Source organism: Dama dama, chromosome 3, assembly GCF_033118175.1.
Source record: "Dama dama isolate Ldn47 chromosome 3, ASM3311817v1, whole genome shotgun sequence".
NCBI classification, from domain to species: Eukaryota; Metazoa; Chordata; class Mammalia; order Artiodactyla; family Cervidae; genus Dama; species Dama dama.
In genome coordinates, this window is record NC_083683.1 from 33,568,407 (window position 1) to 33,587,510 (window position 19,104).

The 19,104-nt window shown below is 35.4% G+C and overlaps 1 protein-coding gene across 1 annotated transcript in view; it reads right to left on the reverse strand.

Moving 5' to 3' along the window:
* MGAT4C (MGAT4 family member C) overlaps positions 1-18,780 on the reverse strand; it is a 674,409-nt gene extending 655,629 nt beyond the window's left edge. Inside the window, exon 1 of the mRNA XM_061122072.1 lies at positions 18,752-18,780. The gene's annotated coding sequence lies outside the window, so the exon portion shown is untranslated. The remainder of the gene's footprint in view (positions 1-18,751) is intronic.
* Between the last annotated feature and the right edge of the window lie 324 nt (positions 18,781-19,104).

Below are 19,104 nucleotides of genomic sequence, written 5' to 3' on the forward strand. Positions count from 1 at the left end.
ACACTGGTTTGGTCAAACCGCTTCAAGCTCAATATAGAAAAACCTTCCATAAGCAACAATGACAATAGTTAAGTTACATCGATTTTTAAGTGTATTCGAGGCTCTGTTATAAGCACTCCACTTAAGTTACTTCATTTTTTAGGAAAACTATTAAAAAGTTATTATTGTTATCCTCCCATTGAATATTTTCTCTGCATTTTTGGAGAACAAGTATTACCTTATTGGCAGAAAACACATTTCTCGACTTATGTTATGCGTCAGCCCTCTGGCTGTGCTGTGCTAAAAAGATTGGAATGACCCCTCCAGTTCCTATTATGGGAGGAAGTACTCACCACAACACAAACTGGGATGACTGAATACCATTAGAAATGAGTTTTTGTATGATGGATAATAAAATATGTTTACCACATCTAACTTTCAAATTATTCCATAATTTTTGTTAACAAGCATATGTAGCAAAAAGTAGAGCAAATATTTCAGTAAATTTTATGTGTTCATTACTATACTAGTAAATGCTTATTGTTTGGTTAGTCACTAAGTCATGTTTGACTTCTTTGTGAACCCATGGACTGAAGTACAGCAGGCTCCTCTGTCCATGGAATTTTCTAGGCAAGGATACCAGAGTGGATAGCCATTTCCTTCTCCAGGGGATCTTCCAGACCCAGAGATTGAACCCGTGTCTCCTGCATTGGAAGGTGGATTCTTTACCACTTTAAAACACAGGTTATAACGCTATATAAGAATGGTTAAAACAAAGGTTATAAAGTATCTAGGTTTTGTACTGGGCATTTAGGCTGTTTCCTTCAGTTCTAACAATCATCCTATGAGACAGATTCTGTTATCCAACATTTGTTGACAAGAATTTGATTGTTGACAGTGAAATCAATTTTCTTTCTTTCAATTTCACACTAATAGCACAGAGCCTTGAATCCAGGTAAATAGGATGCTGGGTCTGTATGAAGAAGCATGACACATGATTTAATACTTCTGAGACTTAAATGCTTTCAGGAATAACAAAATAAACACACCTGCTGTAATAATCCTATTAGAGAAGACAATATTTTTCATCCTTTGTGTTCCCTCATTCACACTGAGCAGCCTCTTGTTTTAGGTGACTTTCTGTGTCGTTGCCTTAGGTTCTCACATTGTAAGCAGAATTAGCATTTAAGATCTTTTTTGTAGAATAGTGCAGGCCTATCCTTCAGACCCATCCATTCATATTCAAACAGAGAGATCTTTACTTTGGTTCTGGGATATGTTGGAGGCTTAGGAAGAAAATCATTACCTTTTCCAAAAGTGTCTGTTTTTGAAGCATTGATCCTGCCAGCATAAACTTCAAACACTGATGCTTCAGTCTTATAAGATTCTGTGAACTACATACTCTCTTTGTCTTGCTTAGTTTCTGCTTAAACTAACTAGAGTGGATAGCTTTATTTGCCCATAAGAAGCTGTATTAGCCAAGTGACGGCACATAATTAAATGCTACAATTTATGATATACACTATTAAGGAATGTTTCTTGTGGGGGCACCAAGGAGGGCGCCCATCACAGAAAATTGGATTAAAGATGTACTGAACAGGGCTCTGCCCACCAGAACAAGACCCAGTTTCCCCCTCAGTCAGTCTCTCCCATCAGAAAGCTTCCATAAGCCTCTTATCTATATCCATCAGAGGGCAGACACAATGAAAACCACAATCACAGAAGACTAACCAAACTTCGTGCCTTGGGAACCCCATGAACAGAATGAAAAGGCAAAAAGGTATGACACTGGAAGATGAACTCACCAGGCTGGTAGGTGCCCATTATGCTACTGGAGATCATGCAGAAATAACTCCAGGAAGAATGAAGAGAAGGAGCCAAAGCAAAAATAACACCCAATTGTGGATGTGACAGGTGATGGAAGTAAGCCCGATGCTGTAAAGAGCAATATTGCATAGGAACCTGGAATGTTAGGTCCATGAAACAAGGTAAATTGGAAGTGGTCAAACAGGAGATGGCAAGAGTGATCATCAACATTTTAGGAATCAGCGAAATAAAATGAACTGGAATGGGTGAATTTAACTCAGATGCCCATTATATCTACTACTGTGGCCAAGACTCCCTTAGAAGAAATGGAGTAGCCATCACAGTCAAGAAAAGAATCCTCAATGCAGTACCTGGATGCAGTCTCAAAAATGACAAAATGATCTCTCTTCATTTCCAAGGCAATCCATTCAGTATCACAGTAATCCAAGTAAGTCTATACCCTGATCAGTAATGCTAAGGAAGCTGAATGGTTTTATGAAGACCTACAAGACTTCTAGAACTAACACCCAAAAAAGATGCCCTCCTCATTATAGGGGACTGGAATGCAAAAGTAGAAAGTCAAGAAATACCTGGAGTACAGGCAAATTTGGCCTTGGAGTACAAAATGAAACAGGTCAAAGGTTAACAGAGTTTTTCCAAGAGAATGCATTGCTCATGGCAAATATTCTCTTAAAACAACACAAGAGAAGACTACACATGGACATCATAAGATGGTCAATACCAAAATCAGGTTGATTATATTCTTTGCAGCCAAGGATGGAGAAGTTCTATACAGTCAGCAAAAACAAGACCAGGAGCTGACTGTGGCTCAGATCATGAACTCCTTATTGCCAGATTCAGACTTAATTGAAGAAAGTAGGGAAAACCAGTAGATCATTCAGGTATAACTTAAATCAGATTCCTTATGATTATACAGTGGAAATGAGAAATAGATTCAAGGGATTAGATCTGACAGAGAGAGTGCCTGAAGAAATATGGACAGAGGTTCATGACATTGTACAGGAGGCAATGATCAAGACCATCTGCATGAAAAAGAAATGCAAAAAGGCAAAATGGTTTTCTGAGAAGGCATTACAAACAGCTGAGAAAAGAAGAGGAACTAAACGCAAAGGAGAAAAGGAAAGATATACCCATTTGATTGCAGAGTTCCAAAGAACAGCAAGGAGAGATAAGAAAGCTTTCCTCAGCAGCCAGTGAAAAGAAATAGAGGAAAACAACAGAATAGGAAAGAGTAGAGAGCTCTTTAGGAAAATTAGAGACACGAAGGGAATATTTCATGCAAAGATGGACACAATAAAGGACAGAAATGGTGTGGACCTAACTGAAACAGAAAATATTAAGAAGTGGTGTCAAGAATACACAGAAGAATGATGCAAAAAAGATCTTTACAACCCAGATAATCATGATGGTGTGACCAACCTAGAGCCAGACATCCTGGAATGAGAAGTCAAGTGGGCCTTAGGAAGCATCACTACAAACAAAGCTAGTGGAAGTGATGGAATTCCAGTTGAGCTATTTCAAACCCTCAAAGATGATGCTGTGAAAGTGCTGAACTCAATATGCCAGCAAATTTGGAAAACTCAGCAGTGGCCACAGGACTAGAAAAGGTCAGTTTTCATTCCAGTCCGAAAGAAAGGCAATGCCAAAAAATGATCAAACTACTGCACAGTTGCACTCATCCAACATTCTAGCAAAGCAATGCTCAAAATTCCTCAAGCCAGGCTTCAACAGTATGTGAACCATGAACTTCCAGATGTTTAAGCTCATTTTAGAAAAGGCAGAGGAACCAGAGATCAAATTGCCAACATCTGTTGGAGCATCAAAAAACAAGAGTTCCAGGATACCATCTGCTTTGGCTTTATTGACTACGCCAAACCCTTTGCCTGTGTGGATCACAACAAACTGGGGAAAACACTTAAAGAGATGGAAATACCAGACCACCTGACCTGCCTCTTGAAAAATCTGTATGCAGGTGAAGAACCAACAGTTAGAACTGGACATGGAACAACAGACTGATTCAAATTGGGAAAGGAGTATGTCAAGGCTGTATATTGTCACCCTGCATATTTAACTTACAGGCAGAGTACATCATGAGAAACACTAGGCTGGATGAAGCACAAGCTGGAATCAAGATTTCCAGGAGAAATATCAATAACCTCAGATATGCAGATGACACCACCCTTATGGGAGAAATTGAAGAAGAACTAAAGAGCCTCTTGATGAAAGTAAAAGAGGAGAGTGAAAAAGTTGGCTTAAAGCTCAACATTCAGAAAACTAAGATCATGGCATCTGGACCCATAACTTCTTGGATAATAGATGGGGAAACAATGGAAACAGTGTCAGACTTTGTTTTTTTTGGGCTCCAAGATCACTGCAGATGGTGATTGCAGCCATGAAAGTAAAAGACACTTGCTTCTTGGAAGAAAAACTATGACCAACCTAGAGAGCATATTAAAAAGTAGAGCATTACTCTGCCAACAAAGGTCTATCTAGTCAAAGCTATTGTTTTTTCCAGTAGTCATGTATGGATGTGAGAGTTGGATTGTGAAGAAAGCTGAGTGCTGAAGAATTGATGCTTTTGAACTGTGGTGTTGGAGAAGACTCTGGAGATTCCCTTGGACTTCAAGGAGATCCAACTTGTCCATCCTAAAGGAAATCAGTGCTGAGTATTCATTGGAAGACTGATGCTAAAGCAGAAAGCCAACACTTTGGACACCTGATGCAAATAACCAAGTCATTGGAATAGTCCCTGATGCTGGGAAAGGTTGACGTTCGGAGGAGAAAGGGACAACAGAGGATTAGATGGTTGGATGGCATCACTGATGCGACGGACATGAGTTTGAGTAGTCTCTGGGGTTTGGTGATGGACAGGGAAGAATGGTGTGCTGCAGTCTATAGGGTTGCAAAGAGTTGGACGCAACTAAGCAACTGAACTGACCTGATTAAGTAATGTCATAACTCAAGGGAAAATGAGAAGTGAGGGAGTTTTCACAAAGGAATTGCAACCTATTGGACTACTGGGAGATGGATAAGGTTTTACAGATTGAGTTTTGGAGAGTTTTCTATATGGAACTATTCAGCACATAAGAAAATAACATTATTTTATTTCATTTCTAATAAAATATGTATTTTCCATTTATAATATATTCTATAGCAGCTAGGGAAATAAAGCAGGCACCTTAACATGTCTCTTGTTTCAGGGACTGGCACATTTATTTCCCAAAGTTGAAACACACTGGAATCTCCATATGATAAGTGAGAAGAGCAAAAGCACCAGACTATGTCGTTCTTTTGAAGTCTCTATTTGACAGAAATGTCCTTTGCTCATTATATTTTATATTTCCAGAATATGTGCGTATTTGTAGTAATAAATATGTGTTACACTTTTATATCTATAGGCAGATATGCTAAGAAAAATTTTGATCTTTATGAACCGTAAGAGAAGGTTATTTTATCATAGCTATAGTAGCTTTATGATTATTTACATTATAAACATTTTTAAGAGTTATTCATAATAACAGATCCTGGATCTTTAAAGGGACTTGGTGTATTTTATAGATCTACTTATAAACATTTTCAAAGAGACAGATATGTATGTATGTATGTATGTATGTATGTATGTATATGCATACATCATCAGAGAAGTAAATTTTAGAACCGCACTTCACCTATTTCTGTATTAATATTCTCAATTGGTATAAAGTTCTCACACATATGCACACAAAATCCTAATTCTCTGAGTCTACTTTCTTTTTTCTGATATTAGTGATAACTGAGGATTATTAATCACTGACCTATGTAAAACTTTCCTTCAAATAAAAGTTATGATATTAACTGCTTTTTATAGAATGTTAGTCGCTGAGTTGTATCCAACTCTTTGGGATCCCATGGACTGTAGCCTGCCAGGCTCCTCTGTCCATGGAATTCTCCAGGCAAGAACACTTGGAATGCCCCTTCTCCAGGGGATCTTCCTGACCCAGGGATTGAACCCAGGTCTGCCGCATTGCAGGCAAATACTCCAACTTACATAACAATTGAAAAAGCTAAGAAGGCATAAGAGCAGCCAAAATATGTATTAAAAACATTCAACTGCATTAATTGTTTATATAGCAAATTAAATTAAAGATGAGTTGCTTTTTACAATCAAATTGGATACCTGTGATTGGATTCCCTTTTCCTCTGCCGATAAAGATGTGGTAAATAATCGTGAACATCTAATGTGGAAAATAAGACATTACATAATCTTTCTAGAAAGCAATTTCTCAAAACCTATTTGTAATCATTGTCTCCTGGGCTCCACTTCTATCTACAATGTTCTGTCTTAAATCAACTTCCTTAAACTGTTATAATTTTCTTCTGCCTTAAATCAGAAGTTAAATCTGAGAAGAAATTTAGGAATTTTCTGACTTCTAAAGGAAAAAATCAAGCAGACAGGGAAAGATGAAAGAGTCAAAAAAGGGTTAAAGTGTGTCCAAGGTAACATCTGTTCCTGGATATTGCCATAGTATTGCCCCCTACCAGTTGGCACAAGTGTTGGGGTGGATTAACCTTGAACATTAGCCTTCAACACTTTTAATAACTGGGAGATGGGAATATTAGCCTAAAGAATAGAATATAGGAAGGGTACGAAAGCAGGTCTACCATAGAATTTGGAAATACAGTTGATGCTTGAACAACAAGGGTGTTGGGACACCAATCCTCCATGCTCAAATGTAACTTGTAGTTGGCCCTCTTTATCCAAGGATCCTCTGTACCTGCAGTTTCACAGATCCTTAGTTTCAAACAATTTTAGTAAGTACTATAGTATTTACCACTGGGGGAAAAAAAAAACCAAAAAACAAAAACTGGTGTATACGTGGACCCAAGCAATTTAACCTCATGCTGTTCAAAGGATCAACTATAAGAACAAAGGTGAATTCAAAATTTTGTGTTTAGATGGTCACAGGACTGTTATACTCGTGAAAACATGGTTATTGCTTATTGTCATTTCAGGGATTCAAATGTTTGTTCAGTTGTAGAAGACACCTATTAATTTGGAACAAAACACAGAAGGAGGAATAAATAGAAACTGGATAGGATTTCACCTCACAAACTTAGTTATTTAAATTAGTATTTTCATATTTAAAATTGCTAATATATCAAATTATGCAAACATGAATAGTTTTGAAAATTTGGTATATTTATAATTCTGTGTCAGGGCCCAGTGAACAATCTGAGTGGCCCAGTGCAGAAGGAAAATGTGGGGCTCCTAGCTAAAATATTTTTAAGAATTTCAAGACAGCAACAGCAGAACCACAGATTAAGGATGGGGTCCTTCTAAGTGTGTGACCCTGTTTCAACTTCATAAGTCACATGCCCATCCATGAAGCCTGCCCAACCCTGAGAATGGATACTACACTTTTAAATGGAGAAGTTTTCTATTCTGATATATTATCATAAACTGGATATAGCTTCTCATATTGTACAAGTACCTACTTATAAAGTTCTTTACTTCAAATTTGTAGTTTTTATCCATTTATAAAGTTAAATGGATAAAATTCAGTACTTTACCCACTTATAAAATTAAAATAAGATAATTTAAAAAAACAGATTTAAGAGTTTAGTTGGAAAAAAAAAGTTTGGAGAATTAAAGAACTTAAAAATGCATTATGTATTGAAAAGATATCCAAAGTTTTTTAAAGTTTAAACATTTTGAAATGCATAAATATAAAATTTATTCTTTTTCACCTTATAACAATAAAATATAATATCTCAATCAAAGAAAAAATAAAATGATGATATAGGAAAAACGTTTTCCAAAATTAAGATGTTCACCAGCCCGTGCTCCATGAAAAAACCAATCAATACTTGACCACAATAAATTTAAAAACATCTTCATAGTGTATATGCCCAAAGCAAAAACTCACTAGAGTTTAGTGTATTCAGTGTTTTAGGCTGCATATTATCATCACAGAATAAATGAGTCATTTGAAGGGTATAGTTATATCCAACATTTCATGAGTTAATATTTCAGTTGATGAAGCTATTTGAGTCATCTGATGTCACTGTGACTCAAGGCAAAATCATTATTTTTGACAACTGGAATTTTCTTTGAGCATTAATCACTAAAATTGGGTATAGAACATAGTGTTTTGTTTTTCAGATTTTCATCTTTCAGCCACAACATAAGCAAAATTAAGTTTGAAAGAAATGAGAAGGGGGTATACTGGCTCTTCTATTCAGGTATCCAGCGGGAAAAGCTCCCTTGAGTTTTCACATGAAAGGTGGCTGTCAGTTGTAGACAGTATTTGCCTACTTTGATTCCCTTCCCTAATAGAGTCTATATGTTTCCACAACTCAATACATATTGATCTATAGCCATTACATCAAAAGAATGAAAAGGCATCCTCCCACTGTGAGAGTAATAAAGAACGCTGATAAAATTGTTTGGAGGAAAGAGATTTTGTTAAAAGGTTAGCAGTACAACACTTTAGTCTGTAAGTAATTGCCAACTATTTACTCTGAAAATCTCTGTAGAACAAGTTTTCATTCGATTTAATTACTGTGAAATGTTCCACTCAAAGACACAAGGTTACAAAACACACACACACGATATGTATCGTATGACATCTGGCAGTTCTGCTTCTGGTGAAGATAAGAACACTGCCCTTAACCAATGGCTTCTTCTGGACAATAGATGGTTTAAATGCTGGGTTTTTTTTAAGGCTACATTTAATATAAAGGTACCTCTGACACTGTACAAACCCCTTTGTGAACATTGTTGATTTTGATGAATTGGTTCATCTTTCCCCTTTCAAATGACAATATGTTCCAGCATCTGTCAAACATTTTAATCAACAAGTATTAGGTTGACCCTATGCTCTGAGGATACAATATCTTATTCTGAAAATTCTGAAAATTCATATTCTTGGGTTATCGTATGATAAAAATGCATTTGTTAGAGCCAAAGGCTTATAAGGGGGTAACATCTCTGAAATAAATTAGTATTTATGGTATACCTTCACTATAAAAGGATGCCTGTATAAAAAACAAACACACAAGCTTTTTTATTGTTGTGTGTGTGTATATATATATAGATAGATAATATACAAAGAGAAATCTATATATCTATATAATTTATACATGTATATATGTCAATTTGGAAGATTCTAGCTTTAGAAAAAGATAGTTTTATCAAAACGATGAAAGCATGCAATGAATAATTCTCTACATGTTAGCTATTGAGGGGGCATATATATAATACAAAAAAAGTTATCATAAGGTATGTCAAAAATGCATTACCACCTCAATGGCCATGAGACAGCAAACTCCAGGAGACAGTGAAGAACAAGGAAGCCTGGTGTGCTGCAGTCCATGGGATTGTAAAGAGTCAGACATGACTTAGTGATGAAATAACAATATCAAAAAAATTTAATAGAAAAAAATGCTTAATAAAAGCAATAACATTAGAATGTTGGTATCAACTGATTTGATCAAAGTAGAATGAAATAACAGGAAATTGAAGCCTGGAAAGTATACACAAATAGAGGAAGAAGAGAAAAGATATTTTAGTCAGAGAGAACACCAAGGAAAATATGCCATATAGTTCTCATTCAGTCAATCATCCAGTTTATGAATCATGTGTTTGTTCATTTATTTCATCATTTATTGACTGATTTATCAAGATATTGAGCCCTACTTTGTCAAAAGCACTGTGATCTACTAAGATCTATGACAAGAGTTGAGAACAAAATATAAGCCAAACAGAAATAAATAAAAATAAGGATTTTTAAAAATATTTTGCATACAAAATAGTCTTAGTTACTGTAGAAGCAGGCTATGGAAGAAACATGTAGTGAGCACACACAGTGAGTAGGTTGCACCGTATCTGTGAGTCATTATAACATTAAAGAAATTACATATTCAGAACAACAGAATGAAATTATTAAAAAATAAACTTGATAGACATCCACTGGACAGAGAAATATACATATTCCAGAGATAGACAAGTTGGGGAATGAAGTGTCTTGCTCCTTCATGATTTTTTGTTTGTGTTCCATAGGACAGGCTAGTATTTCATTATTCTCATTTGTCATGGCTTTTCTGTTCCTATTAGAGAGATTGTACCTTGGGAACAAATGCTCCAATGTTCTCAGTGTTGCTTGCAGTGTCTACCTCTGTATGAAAGTGAAAGTGAAAGTGAAGTCACTCAGCCGTGTCTGACTCTTTGTGACCCCGTGGACTGTAGGCCACCAGGTTCCTCTGTCCATGGGATTTTCCAGGCAAGAATACTGGAGTGGGTTGCCATTTCCTTCTCCAGGAGATCTTCCCAACCCAGGGATTGAACCCGGGTCTCCCGCATTGTAGGCAGACGCTTTACCATCTGAGCCACCAGGAAAGTCCTACCTCTGTATATGACACATTAAACCCTCACTGTGCGTGCGTGCTAAGTCACTTCAGTCATGTCCAACTCTTTGCAACCCTATCGACTACAGCCCACCAGGCTCCTCTGTCCATGGAATTCTCCAGACAAGAACACTGAAGTGGGTCACCATGCCCTCCTCCAGGGAATCTTCCAGACCCAGGAATCAAACTCTCATCTCCCGCATTTCGTGTACTGGCAGGTAGGTTCCCAAGTGCCACCTGGGAAGCCCAAATCCTCACTAAATATATAGAAAAGAGGATGAATGGAAGGAGTCAGAGAGGGAGGCAGAAAGGAAAGAAGAATGGAGACAGAGAAGAAAGGAAGGAGAAACCAAAAGGTACTATTTCAGAATCTATTAAAATACTCTAAATATGTTATGAGTTGAATAAGATAGCTACAGTCAAAAGTGAATAAAAAAGTACCAGTATTTTTTCCTATCATCTGACATATTCGACAAATAATCCATGAAGTTTTAAGTTTTCATAAGTCACATGAAAATTTGCCTCACTATATTAGAGTCAAACCTTAAATAATTACATATAATAATTTACAAAGTGTTCCTTTACTTGAAAAACTATAATAATGTTAATAATATTAACATTTAAATTGATTTAGAGATGTTCATTCACACACACAAAGCCTTTTAAAGAGTCATGCAGGGAGCCGGCCTGACTGCTCAGGCCCCTTCTCGGCCCTGAGAGAGATCAAGAGGTCCCTCTCTGTCCCGCCACCCCTGATTTGTTAAAGTGCAAATTGGCCTTTCTCACCTCCCTCAAGGAAATCGCTGCAGCCACCATTTGCCCATTTTCCTGGTTCTGATAAGATTATCGGGCTCCTGTGAATGGCTTATGTCTAGGTAGTCTTTACCTGATTGTAAGATGCTGGTGCCATGCTCTGCTGGAGTTAAGATAAAACTCCTGAGCTAAAACTAGTGTCTGCAGTTCTGCACGTATGCAAGTCTCTGATCTAAAATTTGGTGAATCCTGTTAGTATATATATGTATGTTACCCCTCAATAAAGTCGTCGGAATCAGTCACAAGCTGACTCCGTCCCTCTCAACCCCATCTTTCCTAGTCTTTTATTTCTCAGGTGCTCTGGTGATTGCATCCTCGACCTGTTCCTTTTGCCGGCAGGCCCGGCAGAATTAACCTTGTTCCTCTCTGGGGTGTGTATGAACACAAAAGAGCCGGAAAAACAAATGAATATCACAGAATCATAAAATTGCAGACCCAGGTTTCATTCTCAAATCTGCCACATTTCAAAACATAGGCTTTTACATATCATTCCTCTGTTCATTTATTTTGAATAAATGATAAAAAACCATTTTGATAAACAGCATGCCATCTAATTCTGCTTTTAAATAGTAACTGTGCTTCATGAATTCACTCTACCTAATATTACCTTTTTGATTCCTCTTATTGGTGTTCATTAATCTTTGAAAGCAAATGTGACAAAACGTAAATTATCTCATCTCATTTAGCATCTTGCCCTTGCAAGAAAGAGAGCAACATTAAAATGAAAATCAGTTACAAAAGGGCTAATGTACTGGCATGCCAGATCTAACCAGCTTTACAATTCCTTACTTCCTGAAAAATGAAAGAGGTAAACCCATCTACAAGTTATAAATAGTTTACAAATCAATTTATATGTCATTGCACCATGTAAAGTTTGTAAAAAGGAGAAAATTGATTTAATCTATTTGAATGCTCTGTGCAAAGAATGTCCTATTCCTCTGATAAGTGGTAACTGTCACCTGATAATAGACACATGCCTTATAATAGTGACATGCCAATTACCAAGAAAAAGATAACACCTTGTATATTTGAAAGTTCAGTCCATTTTATGATAAGGCACTAGCTTACCTAGATTTAGACTTCTAGTAGAAATTATATGATGGTGTATTGGGAGCATAGGGGAACTCCTTGCCCACTAAACCCGTAGTTAATACTTCTCACCACCTAGCATTGTATACTACACACCCTGACGTTTTCATTGTTCTGCTGATAGATTTTCACTGTCCAATTGTAAAAATGAATTTGCACTAATTTCCTCACATTTAGGACAATCAGCATTTGAAACAGAACTGTTAGGAGACAATGGAACCATTAAGGGCTTCCCAGGAGGCACAGTAGTAAAGAATCCCCCTGCCAATGCAGGAGACACAAGAGACACGGGTTTGATCCCTGGGTTGGGAAGATCCCCTGGTAAAGGAAATGGCAGCCCACTCCAGTATCCTTGTCTGGAAAATTCCATGGACAGAGCACCCTGCTGCGCTATAGTCCTTTGGGCCGCAAAGAGTCGGACATGACTGAGCATAGCACAATGGCACCATTATTAGGCGCAAGATGGAAACAAAATCAATTCATTCACTCTCTTTTTGGCCAACCAACCTTCTCTGGATGACTAAACAATTAGAAAAAAGGTAAACTAGTAATTATAATTATATATATATATATAATTTATATTATATATATATAATTTATATTATATATATATAGTTATAATTATCCTAACAACTGTAATTCAGAAAGAAAAGTATGAAATAAATCTAATAATCTACAACAAATTACACAGAGCCCCTTAAGTGACTTACATAAATATATGGGTTCAATGAAAACAAAAAATCATAACTATGTTAGTAGTTTAAAATATTCATACTATAGGAGAAAACAAGAATTCTTACTAAAACCTAATGCCACCTCACTCCAAATCCTCTTTTTTTTTTTCCATGAATAAATATTCTGATAGTGTTTACTTTCTGAATTGTAAGTTACCATGCAATCAGTAGCACCAGAATTTGAAGAGGTACATTATTCTGTCAGAAATGCACAACACAGCTCATTAGTATCAATTAGCAATTGTTTCTTGATAAGTATTTTTAAAAGCTCAAATGTTAAATTGTGGGGTTATCTGAGGGACAAAACTCATCTCTTGACTAGCCATTAGTTTCTAAAATTATTTGTTTTTACTGAAACGATAGAAAATAACATGAAAAATCAACTGAAGCATGAAAGAAGAGATAAAAAATTGCCAGAAACAAGAAAAACAATTAGTCAAGGTGGCCATCAATAATCACATACCTTAATTGAACTCTATGCATTTACAAAAGTATGTATAGCATGGACATTTGATAATTTTGCAAACAGAACATTTATTTCTGGAATATGCTTGTTTCAAAACTGTCACTATGGTTTATTGTTAGAGGACTTGGTATAAATGCTTTGCCATTTAAGCTAAAACGTTTCACACTCTTTTCTTTTCTAAGATTTTCTAGGATTTCTTTTTCTCCTACCATTCTCCATTCTTTCCTGAAATTTATGTAATCAGTGATTCTTAACTAAGAAAGATTTTGTCTCTCCTGGAAATGTCTGGAGACACAATAGTCACAACTTGGGAGATTATATGCCATTGGCATCTAGTGAAAACAGGGCAGGGATGCTGCTAAACATTTGATACAACACAGAGAAACCCCTCATAAGAAAAATTATTTGACCCCAAATGTCCATAGTGCTGCCATCAGGGATCTTGATCTAAACCACAGTCGTAAAATAAAGTCTGTAACTAGTTTATTTTTCATGTATTTTTCTAAAGAAAAAAAAAAATCTCTAGATTGTTGTTGTTGTTCTGATTATCTATTACTGTGTTAATAGCTCAGATTATCTATTACTGTGTTAATAGCCCAAAATAGTGGCTGGAGCCAACAGCACCATTTACTTTGTTGACGAATCCAGCACTTCACTGGGATCAGCTAGTCAGGCCCCCCCTGCCTTGGGTCTCCCATGCAGCAGTGGAGCAGGGTCTCGTTTCAGGCATGGGGTTATCTTGACGACTTGAACACCTGAGTAGCTGGTACAGAGCTGGAAAGATGGAAACAAGGGGTGCCACAACAGTTGGGATTGCTGGCTGGTCATCACGTCCTCCTATATATGGTTTGTCCACCTGCTATCTCCTTGTAGTGACCTCAGGATAACTGTTTTTTTTGTTTTATTTTGCTTTGTTTTTTGATATGATGGTTGATGATTTACAGAGCAAGTGTCTCAAGAAAGACTGGCAGGAGCTGCATGCGTTTTTATCCAAAGTCACATCGCACTCCTACTCACATATTCTGTTTTACAAGGCAGTCACAATGTCCTGTCCAGGTTCTAGGAGAGCTGACATAAGCCCCCTCACTTCTTGAACTGGTGAGTGTCAAAGAACTTGCAGGCATAGTCCACCTACTTTCCATAAAGTACCTTTTTTACACGCAAAGTACATCCACTGTACTCAAAACCCCCCAAATATCTCATATATATAGCCTCAGACTCAGGCCCAAGTGTAGCACCTTGTCTAAATCAGATTTGGGCAGAGACGAGGCTCTATGCGTGTTGCTCTTTCAATACATTTGTCTCAGTCTGAAGACCTGTGAACTGAAGAGACAACCTATCTCCCCACCACACAGCCAACATATACCAGTGGGTCAGCTGTGGGATGATTGCTCTATACCCTCTCATTCAAAATATTGCATTGACCATAAAGTTCATTCAGGTTTTTCACAATACAGAAGAACCCAAACAAGCTTTTTGGCCAACCAATAAATCAAATGGAAGCCAGAGTCACAGATTCATAGCATTTCTGAAATCCAGCTGGGTTCCTGTTGCCAGTTTATTGCTAATGGCTTAGACTTATTGCCTAGAAATGTTTTTCCACAATACTTCGATTTGCTTTCTGGGTCCTGATTTTGGTTTCTGAGTTGGCCTTTTTTTTTTTTTTTTTTTGGTAAAGAAATTGTGTTTGCATTTGAACATTTTCTCAGCCTGATTCCAGTCCATAGAAATTCTGGAGTCTAAGTCTTATAATTTTATACTGCCTCTGTCCTTTCAGTCTCATCCGGGTAAATTTTCTTTAAAATTATGTGAGTTTTTTTTTTTGTGTGTGTGTGAATTGATTTATGATTCTTCCAATTAGAGAAAATATACTATCACAGATTTATATTGGGAAAGGTCATTTCTATCTTAGAATATATTGGCAGACATTACTGAAAAGACTTTAGGTCACAAACAATGACATAATGACTCTGCTTCTATCATATCTCAGCTTTGCATTACTCTGTTTCTTTAGAGAAGCAATCAGGAACAAAGGCAGTGACCTAACTTGGATTATTCACACACCCTAAACCGATCTGTCTGACCAACAGCACAGTGAACTTTAATTATATATGAGACCCGAATAATATGTTTCTCATTCCATTCTTGGAATTATTGAAGGGATGCAATCTGGGCCCTCACCTATTAACAAACATGGAATGAACACAGTTATTTTACTGGAAGAGATACGGTGTTCATATGAAAAATGTGGGTTCACCATATTTCTGTATATGCTGACAATAAGCACATTCTGATTCTTGAGAAGAATATGGAGACATATATACTGCATTGAGGTTTACTTCATGTTCCACACCTTTACAACAATTTATACATTGATAGACTCATCACATAGTGTTTACCCATTAATTTATATAATGCTTGACTGAGAAATTTGGCTTCTGTCATTCTTTGAATTTTGAGAATATCACAAAACTAATGCTGCAATGCTTATCACTGCTTTTTAGAAATCCATAATTAAATACTTCAAATATTATTATAATCTCTCAAAATTCTCTAGAGAATAAAAAAGTAAAATATAACAACTGCAATTAAGTTCCCTGGTAAATACGCAAAAAGTGTATAATTCAATTTCTCATCTCATCTCTGAAAGTATTTCTGAAATTGCATGTCTGCTAACTGTGTATGTGTATGTCTTAACTGGTTGAGGTAAAGAATAAAAGAGAATACAAAAGGAAGTCAAGATCCTTTGGAGCTTTAGGGCATTGAGGCCTCTTTGTAAGTGTATGTAAGCTTTTCCTTTGCCTGGAGATGCACTTGTTCTACAAGGTAATAGATTCTAAATTTGACTTTTATAAGATGCTGAAAAAATCCAAATCTCAACAAAAATAAATATTCACAGGTGTCATCATATATATGATTTTTGAAAATATGAAATATTTCTATTATGATTCAAAATACACACTTTGGTATTAATTACAATTTAAAATGGTTAATGGAAAATTAGCATCCCAACTATTCATTATTGTCTTAAAGTCATGAATTCATTATATGTGAAGCACAACAATCTTTATGACCTCTTCGACACCACTGACCCTTCTCAAATTCTGAAGCCCTATGAAGTTGAATTTTGAAAGACTTACAGACATCCTGATAATATTCTGAAATTAATCTTTATTTATTAATGTGTTACAAAACTAGGTGAATCTAAAGATTTAAGTTCGTTTCTATCACCTCCAGAGCTACCTTTTGTGGCCTCTACTTTCTCTGGTCAAATATCATATGGGGAGTATTTAAGCAGGCATTTTACACATAAATTTTATATATAGATTCATATATGTATATAAAAATTTTAATAATTATTATAATAATGACCCAAACTTTTCTACCTTATATGCAGTGACAATAGTCACAAAATATTTATGTGACTTCAGAAAGAAAATACCCATGTGCTCATTTGTAAAAACAGAAATGTTCTTGGTGAAATGTCATTTTAATAACATGAATTTATATTCACATAAATTACTTTTAAATTACTTAAAATTTTAAAATAGACATTCACTTTAAAAGGATCTCTGATAGTCATTACTAAAGACGAATGACATAAAAGTCAAATTTCATGAATCTTGTGACGTTATCTAGAACTTTACGTTATTGTATACTGTGCAAAGAGATTGAAACTGAGGAATCTAGAGTATATAATAATTTTTCCTTTTTTGCCCATTTTTTAATGAATAAGAGAGTATGTGAAAATTAATCATTACTTGATTGTTTCTCCATTAGTTCTTACCAGTTTTCCGAATCTCTGGAAATTACACAATATGGCTATAAGTGGCAATGATTTTGAGCTAAATTATATGACAAAAGATTCCACAGGAAATCGGATTGACACAGGGATTAAAATCACCAACGCCCTTCTTATCCAGTATACCCCTGTGCAACAGCCACCCCTGTGTCCAAAATATTTTGAACAAATATTACAACTTTCTAATAAGATGGTGAAGAATGCCATCTCAAACAACTTTCTTTCTAAAATTAAAACAGATTCTAGTTGCATCAAATGCATAAAATATCTGTTTTTTCCCCTACATGTTTAGGAATTAACCCTTTATTTTACTTCTATGAAGAATATGATAGAAATCATCTGAATAGTTAAGAAAACATATAATCATACTCCAAAACTTTCATAGAAGAACATCAGTATCTAAAGATTACAGATTCCGTCTAACAATACAAGAGAATATATAGTTTTAGTTCATCTCAAATTTTTAAATAATCATAACAGAAACATCATTTATCACTTGACAAAAGACAGTTTGAAATATCTAAAATCTGAGTGATTTCATCTCATGATATAACTATACTTTAAAAATTATAAATTCAATATATTAAATTAGATCATAAGGAAGTAACATGAAACCATATCAACTTTATTTCCTATAGCAACATTTTCATTAAGATACTAACTTAAGAGAAAACTAAAATAGTATGTCAATTTTCAAGCCGCAGATCAGACAAAGATCCAAAAATATAAAGTACCCATCTGAATAAAATTTCTGTGTAAATTTATGTTTGACAGCATGAGTCTGACTAGTATATTTTATGTGCCTGAACTGCTTCTGGATTCACTGGCATGAAGAAATGTGTTTGTCCACATTAAACAAAATACTTGGTTTCTTTTACTAGACAAAGGGAACAGAATTTAAATATTTTCTCTCATTTTTCCTATAGATTCTAGCAACATAACCTTGTCAAGAGCTTGACTATAATCAATCATTAATCCAGGTGTTTGTTTATATAAACACAAGGGTATGTACATGTACATGTATATATATATGTGCAGTAAGAAAATTAAGATTGCCTGTAATTCAATCTCCTGGGGTTGGTCATTGTTAGTATGTGGATCTACACATAGACATACACATTATTCTGTTTTCACTGTTTAATGTGTGTAATATATATTGTCAAATCTTATTTAATAGCAATTAAATAAAATTTATAGATATATAATAAAGAAACAAATATCACTTTGCATTGGTGGCTTTATCTAATTATTGATGATTTGAAATTAATTTGAAATTGTAAAAGTAGAGTTAAGAAGGTGTAAAATTCAAAATATTATAGCAAAAATATTCTTAAACCATTTGAATATTCACGGTAGAATATAGCTGTCTTAAAAATACATATCCCTTTGGAATAAAATCCTAAGTCCTGCCTGTGGAAATTATAATGTGAGTTATATCTTAACACACTTTGAGTCAAAAATATTGAAAGGTTCCACTGCAATCACATCTCCAAATTCACTTTTCTTCATTTCACTTTTCATGAACCTTTGAGCCTTATTTTTATCTTTGATAGGGTTAAATCCAAGTTGTTAACACTTCAGTAGACTAAGTGCCTAAAATAAAGTCTCAACATACAAAACGTGATTCACAGTTTCAGAATAGTACATAGTACTTACCCATCCAAGAAGGATATAACAGAAGCTGAGAAGCTGTCAAAGAGAAAAATGTCAGAAAGATTAATAAATCATATTGCTATAACATGATGATGCGAATTGCAAACAGCTATGTAAAAATAGGTAGCTAGCAGTCACATGGCTTGGCTTCTTTTAGCCTTGGTAGTAGTACATTTATCTTCTGTTATGCACTGGTAAGTAGCTGGCAAGCTTGGTATATATAAACATTACTGAAAGATGTTATGATTGGCTTGGATCCAGAAAATATGCTCTAACATTACCATTAGCTATCAGAGATCTTAAATATCACTGGAAATGATTGAACAGGCAAAAAAAGACAATAACAGGAAGAAAAA